General features: G+C 39.5%; 7 non-coding genes across 7 annotated transcripts; all 7 read right to left on the reverse strand.

Moving 5' to 3' along the window:
* Nucleotides 1–1998: 1998 nt before the first annotated feature.
* Nucleotides 1999–2082, reverse strand: trnal-uaa (transfer RNA leucine (anticodon UAA)). The gene has a single exon. It is a non-coding gene; the product is annotated as a tRNA-Leu (tRNA).
* A 726-nt stretch (nt 2083–2808) lies between these two features.
* On the reverse strand, nt 2809–2891 carry trnal-uaa (transfer RNA leucine (anticodon UAA)). Its single transcript has one exon. It is a non-coding gene; the product is annotated as a tRNA-Leu (tRNA).
* Nucleotides 2892–3620: 729 nt separating this feature from the next.
* On the reverse strand, nt 3621–3704 carry trnal-uaa (transfer RNA leucine (anticodon UAA)). Its single transcript has one exon. It is a non-coding gene; the product is annotated as a tRNA-Leu (tRNA).
* A 717-nt stretch (nt 3705–4421) lies between these two features.
* trnal-uaa (transfer RNA leucine (anticodon UAA)) lies at nt 4422–4504 on the reverse strand. Its single transcript has one exon. It is a non-coding gene; the product is annotated as a tRNA-Leu (tRNA).
* A 731-nt stretch (nt 4505–5235) lies between these two features.
* Nucleotides 5236–5318, reverse strand: trnal-uaa (transfer RNA leucine (anticodon UAA)). The gene has a single exon. It is a non-coding gene; the product is annotated as a tRNA-Leu (tRNA).
* A 726-nt stretch (nt 5319–6044) lies between these two features.
* trnal-uaa (transfer RNA leucine (anticodon UAA)) lies at nt 6045–6127 on the reverse strand. Its single transcript has one exon. It is a non-coding gene; the product is annotated as a tRNA-Leu (tRNA).
* A 732-nt stretch (nt 6128–6859) lies between these two features.
* Nucleotides 6860–6942, reverse strand: trnal-uaa (transfer RNA leucine (anticodon UAA)). The gene has a single exon. It is a non-coding gene; the product is annotated as a tRNA-Leu (tRNA).
* Between the last annotated feature and the right edge of the window lie 4468 nt (nt 6943–11410).

The raw sequence follows: 11410 nt of genomic DNA on the forward strand, positions 1-11410 counted from the left end.
CACAGTCAGATCTTTTGGCTTTGATCCAGACAATATGTAAATGAAACTTGATTACATCCAAATCAATCATTCTAACAGATGTAGGTTTCGAACTGTTAGTAAAACGTTTACTGTTGACAGGAGAACAAGAGGAGACAATAGGACGAGGTGGATAATTTTATAATAAGGCCGTTTAATTACATGTAAAGATATCTTAGTAAAATCTTGCAGCAAGGCTCTTTCTGTCTGATTCTTATTGAATCGTCCGGAAAAGAGATAGTTTCAAGAACTGTACAGTATTATATAGACAACAAGCAAAGTAGGTAGATCTGTAAGTCTGGCCTTCCGATTGGTCGATCTGGGTCTTGGGTAGTCCTGAACAGGCCTGGTGTCCACATTCCATAGGTTCCTGAGATAGTTCTTTGTCCTGAGCTCCAAGCATGAGTTGTGTGTGTCTGTGTGATTGTCATGGGGGAGGGGAGTTGTGGGTGTTGTGTATATGTCTAATGAGTCCAGCATATGTCCAAGAGAAAGAGGGGGTGTGTATGTTGTGTCAACTATAGCTAATGTTGAGAAGTTGTTAAAACAAGTTACCAATATCTAATACAATTTCTTACAAATCAACAAGGACATTTTAATATCGATCATGAGTCTAATGCCTTAAACACACTGCCATCCAGGTGTTTCTAAATGATTAACAAGAGCTGAGTCAAAAATGGAAGAACTTGTCATAGTCATTTCTTTCAGATTTGATCCACGCTAAATGTAAATGAGTGAAATGAGGGTTGATTACATCCTAAGTAAGCTTTTTCCAGGAATGGGGTTGGTACCCACAAAAACATACTGTTCGTGAGATTTTTATTCCAACAGTCTAAACCACTCAGCCATCCTGGTGTAAGTAAAGTATCATCAAGAGCCCAGTGAAATTGGAATGAGGAGCACACAGTCAGTTCTTTTGGCTTTGAGCCAGACAATATCTAAACGAGACTTGTTGACATCCAAATCAAACTTAATACAAGAACGGGGTTTCGAAGCAAGAAGAATAATAATTAAGTTGATAATGACTCTAACACCTTAACCACTCAACCATCTTTTGTGTTTATAAAGGATAAACACTTGCTTAGTCCAGGCGGAATAAGGGGAACAAAGTCAATTCTTTCAGCTTTGATCCAAACAATTGATAACATCCAAATCAAAGATAATCTTCTACCAGGAATGGGGTTCGAAACAACGAGGAAATATGTCCATTGGATCTTAAGTCCAACGCCTTAACCTCTCGGCCATCCTGGTGTTAAGAACATGAAATCGAGTGCCCAGTCAAAATGGAATAAGGAGCACACAGTCAGATCTTTTGGCTTTGATCCAGACAATATGTAAATGAAACTTGATTACATCCAAATCAATCATTCTAACAGATGTAGGTTTCGAACCAACAAGGACATTTTAATATCGATCATGAGTCTAATGCCTTAAACACAGTGCCATCCAGGTGTTTCTAAAAGATTAACAAGAGCTGAGTCAAAAATGGAAGAACTTGTCATAGTCATTTCTTTCAGATTTGATCCACGCTAAATGTAAATGAGTGAAATGAGGGTTGATTACATCCTAAGTAAGCTTTTTCCAGGAATGGGGTTGGTACCCACAAAAACATACTTTTCGTCAGATTTTTATTCCAGCAGTCTAAACCACTCAGCCATCCTGGTGTAAGTAAAGTATCATCAAGAGCCCAGTGAAATTGGAATGAGGAGCACACAGTCAGTTCTTTTGGCTTTGAGCCAGACAATATCTAAACGAGACTTGTTGACATCCAAATCAAACTTAATACAAGAACGGGGTTTCGAAGCAAGAAGAATGATACTTAAGTTGATAATGACTCTAACACCTTAATAACCACTCAGCCATCTTTTGTGTTTATAAAGGATAAGCACTTGCTTAGTCCAGGCGGAATAAGGGGAACAAAGTCAATTCTTTCAGCTTTGATCCAAACAATTGATAACATCAAAATCAAAAATAAACTTCTACCAGGAGTGGGGTTTCGAACCCACGAGGACATATGTCCATTGGATTTTAAGTCCAACGCCTTAACCTCTCGGCCATCCTGGTGTTAAGAACATGAATTCGAGTGCCCAGTCAAAATGGAATAAGGAGCACACAGTCAGATCTTTTGGCTTTGATCCAGACAATATGTAAATGAAACTTGATTACATCCAAATCAATCATTCTAACAGATGTAGGTTTCGAACCAACAAGGACATTTTAATATCGATCATGAGTCTAATGCCTTAAACACAGTGCCATCCAGGTGTTTCTAAAAGATTAACAAGAGCTGAGTCAAAAATGGAAGAACTTGTCATAGTCATTTCATTCAGATTTGATCCACGCTAAATGTAAATGAGTGAAATGAGGGTTGATTACATCCTAAGTAAGCTTTTTCCAGGAATGGGGTTGGTACCCACAAAAACATACTTTTCGTCAGATTTTTATTCCAGCAGTCTAAACCACTCAGCCATCCTGGTGTGAGTAAAGTATCATCAAGAGCCCAGTGAAATTGGAATGAGGAGCACACAGTCAGTTCTTTTGGCTTTGAGCCAGACAATATCTAAACGAGACTTGTTGACATCCAAATCAAACTTAATACAAGAACGGGGTTTCGAAGCAAGAAGAATAATAATTAAGTTGATAATGACTCTAACACCTTAACCACTCAACCATCTTTCGTGTTTATAAAGGATAAACACTTGCTTAGTCCAGGCGGAATAAGGGGAACAAAGTCAATTCTTTCAGCTTTGATCCAAACAATTGATAACATCCAAATCAAAGATAAACTTCTACCAGGAGTGGGGTTCGAACCCACGAGGACATATGTCCATTGGATCTTAAGTCCAACGCCTTAACCTCTCGGCCATCCTGGTGTAAAGAACATGAAATCGAGTGCCCAGTCAAAATGGAATAAGGAGCACACAGTCAGATCTTTTGGCTTTGATCCAGACAATATGTAAATGAAACTTGATTACATCCAAATCAAACATTCTAACAGATGTAGGTTTCGAACAAACAAGGACATTTTAATTTCGATCATGAGTCTAACGCCTTAAACACAGTGCCATCCAGGTGTTTCTAAAAGATTAACAAGAGCTGAGTCAAAGATGGAAGAACTTGTCATAGTCATTTCTTTCAGATTTGATCCACGCTAAATGTAAATGAGTGAAATGAGGGTTGATTACATCCTAAGTAAGCTTTTTCCAGGAATAGGGTTGGTACCCACAAAAACATACTGTTCGTCAGATTTTTATTCCAACAGTCTAAACAACTCAGCCATCCTGGTGTAAGTAAAGTATCATCAAGAGCCCAGTGAAATTGGAATGAGGAGCACACAGTCAGTTCTTTTGGCGTTGAGCCAGACAATATCTAAACGAGACTTGTTGACATCCAAATCAAACTTAATACAAGAACGGGGTTTCGAAGCAAGAAGAATGATTCTTAAGTTGATAATGACTCTAACACCTTAATAACCACTCAGCCATCTTTTGTGTTTATAAAGGATAAGCACTTGCTTAGTCCAGGCGGAATAAGGGGAACAAAGTCAATTCTTTCAGCTTTGATCCAAACAATTGATAACATCAAAATCAAAGATAAACTTCTACCAGGAGTGGGGTTTCAAACCCACGAGGACATATGTCCATTGGATTTTAAGTCCAACGCCTTAAACTCTCGGCCATCCTGGTGTTAAGAACATGAATTCGAGTGCCCAGTCAAAATGGAATAAGGAGCACACAGTCAGATCTTTTGGCTTTGATCCAGACAATATGTAAATGAAACTTGATTACATCCAAATCAATCATTCTAACAGATGTAGGTTTCGAACCAACAAGGACATTTTAATATCGATCATGAGTCTAATGCCTTAAACACAGTGCCATCCAGGTGTTTCTAAAAGATTAACAAGAGCTGAGTCAAAAATGGAAGAACTTGTCATAGTCATTTCTTTCAGATTTGATCCACGCTAAATGTAAATGAGTGTTGATTACATCCTAAGTAAGCTTTTTCCAGGAATGGGGTTGGTACCCACAAAAACATACTTTTCGTCAGATTTTTATTCCAGCAGTCTAAACCACTCAGCCATCCTGGTGTAAGTAAAGTATCATCAAGAGCCCAGTGAAATTGGAATGAGGAGCACACAAGCAGTTCTTTTGACTTTGAGCCAGACAATATCTAAACGAGACTTGTTGACATCCAAATCAAACTTAATACAAGAACGGGGTTTCGAAGCAAGAAGAATAATAATTAAGTTGATAATGACTCTAACACCTTAACCACTCAACCATCTTTTGTGTTTATAAAGGATAAACACTTGCTTAGTCCAGGCGGAATAAGGGGAACAAAGTCAATTCTTTCAGCTTTGATCCAAACAATTGATAACATCCAAATCAAAGATAAACTTCTACCAGGAGTGGGGTTCGAACCCACGAGGACATATGTCCATTGGATCTTAAATCCAACGCCTTAACCTCTCGGCCATCCTGGTGTAAAGAACATGAAATCGAGTGCCCAGTCAAAATGGAATAAGGAGCACACAGTCAGATCTTTTGGCTTTGATCCAGACAATATGTAAATGAAACTTGATTACATCCAAATCAAACATTCTAACAGATGTAGGTTTCGAACAAACAAGGACATTTTAATTTCGATCATGAGTCTAACGCCTTAAACACAGTGCCATCCAGGTGTTTCTAAAAGATTAACAAGAGCTGAGTCAAAGATGGAAGAACTTGTCATAGTCATTTCTTTCAGATTTGATCCACGCTAAATGTAAATGAGTGAAATGAGGGTTGATTACATCCTAAGTAAGCTTTTTCCAGGAATAGGGTTGGTACCCACAAAAACATACTGTTCGTCAGATTTTTATTCCAACAGTCTAAACAACTCAGCCATCCTGGTGTAAGTAAAGTATCATCAAGAGCCCAGTGAAATTGGAATTAAGAGAGCACACAGTCAGTTCTTTTGGAGTTGAGCCAGACAATATCTAAACGAGACTTGTTGACATCCAAATCAAACTTAATACATGAACGGGGTTTCGAAGCAAGAAGAATGATACTTAAGTTGATAATGACTCTAACACCTTAATAACCACTCAGCCATCTTTTGTGTTTATAAAGGATAAACACTTGCTTAGTCAAGGCGGAATAAGGGGAACAAAGTCAATTCTTTCAGCTTTGATCCAAACAATTGATAACATCCAAATCAAAGATAAACTTCTACCAGGAGTGGGGTTCGAACCCACGAGGACATATGTGCATTGGATCTTAAGTCCAACGCCTTAACCTCTCGGCCATCCTGGTGTTAAGAACATGAAATCGAGTGCCCAGTCAAAATGGAATAAGCAGCACACAGTCAGATCTTTTGGCTTTGATCCAGACAATATGTAAATGAAACTTGATTACATCCAAATCAATCATTCTAACAGATGTAGGTTTCGAACCAACAAGGACATTTTAATATCGATCATGAGTCTAATGCCTTAAACACATTGCCATCCAGGTGTTTCTAAATGATTAACAAGAGCTGAGTCAAAAATGGAAGAACTTGTCATAGTCATTTCTTTCAGATTTGATCCACGCTAAATGTAAATGAGTGAAATGAGGGTTGATTACATCCTAAGTAAGCTTTTTCCAGGAATGGGGTTGGTACCCACAAAAACATACTGTTCGTCAGATTTTTATTCCAGCAGTCTAAACCACTCAGCCATCCTGGTGTAAGTAAAGTATCATCAAGAGCCCAGTGAAATTGGAATGAGGAGCACACAGTCAGTTCTTTTGGCTTTGAGCCAGACAATATCTAAACGAGACTTGTTGACATCCAAATCAAACTTAATACAAGAACGGGGTTTCGAAGCAAGAAGAATAATAATTAAGTTGATAATGACTCTAACACCTTAACCACTCAACCATCTTTTGTGTTTATAAAGGATAAACACTTGCTTAGTCCAGGCGGAATAAGGGGAACAAAGTCAATTCTTTCAGCTTTGATCCAAGCAATTGATAAGATCCAAATCAAAGATAATCTTCTACCAGGAGTGGGGTTCGAACCCACGAGGACATATGTCCATTGGATCTTAAGTCCAACACCTTAACCTCTCGGCCATCCTGGTGTAAAGAACATGAAATCGAGTGCCCAGTCAAAATGGAATAAGGAGCACACAGTCAGATCTTTTGGCTTTGATCCAGACAATATGTAAATGAAACTTGATTACATCCAAATCAATCATTCTAACAGATGTAGGTTTCGAACCAACAAGGACATTTTAATATCGATCATGAGTCTAATGCATTAAACACACTGCCATCCAGGTGTTTCTAAATGATTAACAAGAGCTGAGTCAAAAATGGAAGAACTTGTCATAGTCATAGAGCACACTTTTAGATTTGATCCACGCTAAATGTAAATGAGTGAAATGAGGGTTGATTACATCCTAAGTAAGCTTTTTCCAGGAATGGGGTTGGTACCCACCAAAACATACTGTTTGTCAGATTTTTATTCCAGCAGTCTAAACCACAAAGCCATCCTGGTGTAAGTAAAGTATCATCAAGAGCCCAGTGAAATTGGAATGAGGAGCACACAGTCAGTTCTTTTGGCTTTGAGCCAGACAATATCTAAACGAGACTTGTTGACATCCAAATCAAACTTAATACAAGAACGGGGTTTCGAAGCAAGAAGAATAATAATTAAGTTGATAATGACTCTAACACCTTAACCACTCAGCCATCTTTTGTGTTTATAAAGGATAAACACTTGCTTAGTCAAGGCGGAATAAGTGGAACAAAGTCAATTCTTTCAGCTTTGATCCAAACAATTGATAACATCCAAATCAAAGATAAACTTCTACCAGGAGTGAGGTTCGAACCCACGAGGACATATGTCCATTGGATCTTAAGTCCAACGCCTTAACCTCTCGGCCATCCTGGTGTAAAGGACATGAAATCGAGTGCCCAGTCAAAATGGAATAAGGAGCACACAGTCAGATCTTTTGGCTTTGATCCAGACAATATGTAAATGAAACTTGATTACATCCAAACCAAACATTCTACCAGATGTAGGTTTCGAACCAACAAGGACATTTCTTTCAGATTTGATCCACGCTAAATGTAAATGAGTGAAATGAGGGTTGATTACATCCAAAGTAAGCTTTTTCCAGTAATGGGGTTGGTACCCACAAGAATGCACCGTTCCTTGGATTTTTTTTCCAACTTCTAAACCACTCAGACATCCTGGTGTAAATAAAGTACGATCAAGAACCCAGTGAAATTGGAATGAGTAGCACACCGTCAGTTATTTTGGCTTTGAGCCAGACATTTATTGTCATTAACCTTATCCTGGAGGCAGAAATGAGCAATTCCCCGACAGATAGGCCAGCTGCAATTGGCTATATTGTAAAAATTCCTGAAAACAAAAATGAGGTATTACAGATGGACTATCCAAATGAAGATTTTCTAAATGTAGATTATATTACTCAATCCCAATTTACTTTATTTAGTTACAAATTTCAAAAATGTACAGTCCAGGGATATTTTCCCCTGAAATTTTCCCCTGAAAGAAATGACCACACCAGACAATTTAATTTTAAGACAGTTGTATTTAATGCATTATATAAATTGGAAACAAATAAAATAATACCAGTAGGCTACACCAACATTAGTTTTCCATTCATACAACTTGTCGGATAAATTGCCACAGTACATTTGCCATGGTATACGAGGAAATACTTTATTTCAGTTGTACATAATGATTGTCAAATTGATAAATCATCTTTATTCTGCTCAAAAAGTAAGAGTAAATTGTTCCAATGATAATACACACCCGAGGGCGAACATACTGTATCTTGAAAGACTTTGGTAGCAAGCAGGACTAAGACGTCACACCATCAGCTTTTAGGGAGCTGTAATGAGGTGACAAATAATGGTTGCAATTGAGATCAGTTGAGTGGGTGAATTTAACGCATATTGATGGTTTAACGAGAGATCAGCTGGAGATAATCTAGTGGCCATCCATGGTTGCTATAGGCCCTTTGGCTTTAAATAGTAAATCACTCAGTGACGCTCCCCTTCCCCGCTTCCCTGCACATATTATGGTCGTGTTCCTCTGCTCAGACGTTGCAACCAATGGTTGCCGATTGCACGTCATCGTCTGTGCCATCCATCGGGCAACAGATTGCTATAACATATGATGTGGTTAGCTGATACGTACAACACCTATCCAGGCGTTCCAGTATTTGGCATGCCTGGCAGAGGAACGCACCCTTAGGTGAACCTTCTCATGTCCTTGAGTTTAGATTGCTCAGGGCATGCTAATACACAAGACACCTGCATCGAGTATGGGACTGCCCTGATGCTTGCCATCTTGCATTGGATAAAAATGTAGGACAATGCCCCTCTGCTTCTTTGGGCCTATTGTCAATAAGGGCCGTTTTGGGAATCAATTTGATCACAATAACGCTTCGAACACACAGACTTTTGAATTTTCTACACCAGAATTACATAAATTGCCAATGAAACGCTGCTTTTGCGTTGCAGCATTGCGTTGCAGAGGCAGTTGCTCATACATATGCGTCAAACGGTATGCGTAAACGGCTTGACAGAAATAGTAGCAGAAGGTGAATGTTGAACTTCTGTTGCATTCATATCCATATGATGCCGCATACTATTTTGCACAATGATGCTGTAGGTGTAGTCGAGAAGAGTAATCTCCGAGCCAGAGGCACACAGGCTCACTCATGCACTCACACTTCAGCGCAGAAGCACATCCTGCGCCTCACCACTGCAGTGAAAAACTTCCCATCCACCTACAGCTCATACACATTACATCTCCCAGATTTTTGATCCCATCAACCACCAACTCGAGTAGCTGTATGTATTAGCTGACAATAAATAAGGTAACTACTTGTTGTTCGAACCTAGGAGGTAAGACAGAATAAACACTTTGTGAGATGGTCTAACTGGGACATGTCGTATGCAGTAGCACATGTGCCCTTCCTACCTAGCCCAAGTTAGCAGGTGTATGGTTAAACTTACAATAGCCTACCATTATTTAACTACGTTGACGACCACAGAGCATTGCATATATCTACAGGTTCTCTGAATAAAACATTGTGTGCAGTATTTGTGAAGATGACATTGAATAGTGTGTTAAAGTTGTGTGATGATGGCGCAGTACAGAGCTTGGAGAATTGCCAAAATTGACTGTGGTCCTGATGTTGCGATTTTTTGACAGGGGCTGATGTCTAATTGACCTGCTCTGAAATATTTTGAAGTTAATTGGGATGCAAACATGATATTGATTGATATTCTTGATAATTTAGGTATTATATTTATTTTATTTTTAAATGTAATTGAGAGCCGGGTGTTCGAGATCACAATGACCTATAATTGCCTGCTATTCCCAGAGGTCATAATAGCCTCTGTCAATACAATTTGCAGGTTTCCCCCACTAATGCATATGCATATTTGTTCAAACCATAGATTACATGTTTTACACCGATACCAAGGAAGTATCCCTAATTCCTCATATTATCCTGATAAAAGATTTTCTGCAGTTTCATTTGAGCTAATTTGAGCTCTCTTTATTATTGCTCTCCTTCAAAAACATACCTTTCCTCCTCCTCATTCTCTTTTCATCTTTGTATACCCTTCTAGTAATTTACTGTAGCTTTCATTGATTGTCTTGTTAATCATTTTCTTAGTTAATTACTGTTTATCTAGAAAAATGTTGTTAGCTTTCCTTCATTGTTTCAATCTAAAGCCCTGTCACCCTCGACAACATGGGCCTTGAAAGCCAGGACCCCTTTCCTTTCCCCAGCAACCTCACTTCTGGACAGGTGGGCTCCTTCCATAAGGTGGATGCTAAAACCTTGGGGGTGAGTGACATCATCACATGAGCATTCAATCATACAGATGTGTGTGATACACTATAAGGATATGATATGAATCAATACCAGTTGAAATTCTGTACGTAGAATAAAGCATCAACAAATTGCCTTATAATATAATGATAATATGTAAATTTAGGAGACTCTTATATTCCCTTGCCTGAATCAAACCCATCATTAGGTCGTGTTCAGTAGGCACCAAACGAAAGAGAAAAAACTGAATCAGGGAGGAATTCCTGGAATGTCCATTAAGAAATGCTCAATTCTGTTTTCAATTACAACACGTTTTGCTACGGTGTATCTGCTGAACATGACTACTGTGATACCAAACACAGAGCCGTCGAGCCACATAATGGCCAAAGATTTTTCTAACTAAACCAAGATAGACCACAGCCTGTTGTTTCCAATGGGAACAAATTAGTCATAGTGGGAAGCACAAGCAAGGAGGTGGGAAGAGCCAAGCACGAGCTAGCGAGGTACTATTGGCGTGTTCTAGCATACATCTGCATATTTCAGTTAGGGAATGCCTACTCTGTGAAGTGCGCGTGTGCAATAACTCAATTCACCTGCAATCCTTCTAAACATTGCGATTTTTTTTTTTTTTTGCAACGGGTAAAATCATTGCAGGGCAAAAATTTGTCCACTCTGTTCATAACATATTTCTAGTTTTGGGAGCAGAAAACTGTATTGAGATCAAATGTTTCATCAATGAGAAAATTTGTCGGCCAAAATCCATCTTGTTCCATCTTCTCCCGCTGCCGGCCAGTGGGCTTCCTCTCACTACCATATTTGGTAGTGAGTGGAAACGCCAAGCGGATGCTTCACATTTATACATCCAGTGAAATATCTGTCTCATTGTTCTATCTATGTAATGGTCTGTTAATGGTACTGATGCTAGTTCTTTATGTATGGTCTCAGGCTGTCCAGATCATCATGGGATGTCTTGTCCTCTGCCTGAGTGCCTCTGTGCTGCAGCTCCACGAGATCCACTTCACTGGTGATGTCCTTTTGATTGTTGTCCTACATGTGAGTGAGCCAATGGTGACCCCAACCACAGATCTAGAATCAGATACCCTAACCCCAATCCTAACCTTAACAATTAGGGCGATATAAATAAATCCCAACCCTATATCCGTTAGTAAGTGCAATTTCTACCTACTCCAGATGACACGTACCAGTCAGAATTTACAGGCCAAGTATCAACTGTTACAACAGCGCCCTCTACAATGGCAGTGTTACTTTAACCAGGCCCGGCCAACCCTCCTCCTGGAGAACGACCCTCCTCCTGGAGAACGACCCTCCTCCTGGAGAACGACCCTCCTCCTGGAGAACGACCCTCCTCCTGGAGAACGACCCTCCTCCTGGAGAACGACCCTCCTCCTGGAGAACGACCCTCCTCCTGGAGAACGACCCTTCTGCAGGCTTTCGCTCCAACCCTGATCCAGCACACCTGAAAGGCTTACAGCTGTACAATGGCAATTTTCTAGAATAGAACACACATTATTTATTTTG

This window comes from Salvelinus fontinalis, chromosome 22 (assembly GCF_029448725.1).
Source record: "Salvelinus fontinalis isolate EN_2023a chromosome 22, ASM2944872v1, whole genome shotgun sequence".
NCBI lineage: Eukaryota > Metazoa > Chordata > Actinopteri > Salmoniformes > Salmonidae > Salvelinus > Salvelinus fontinalis.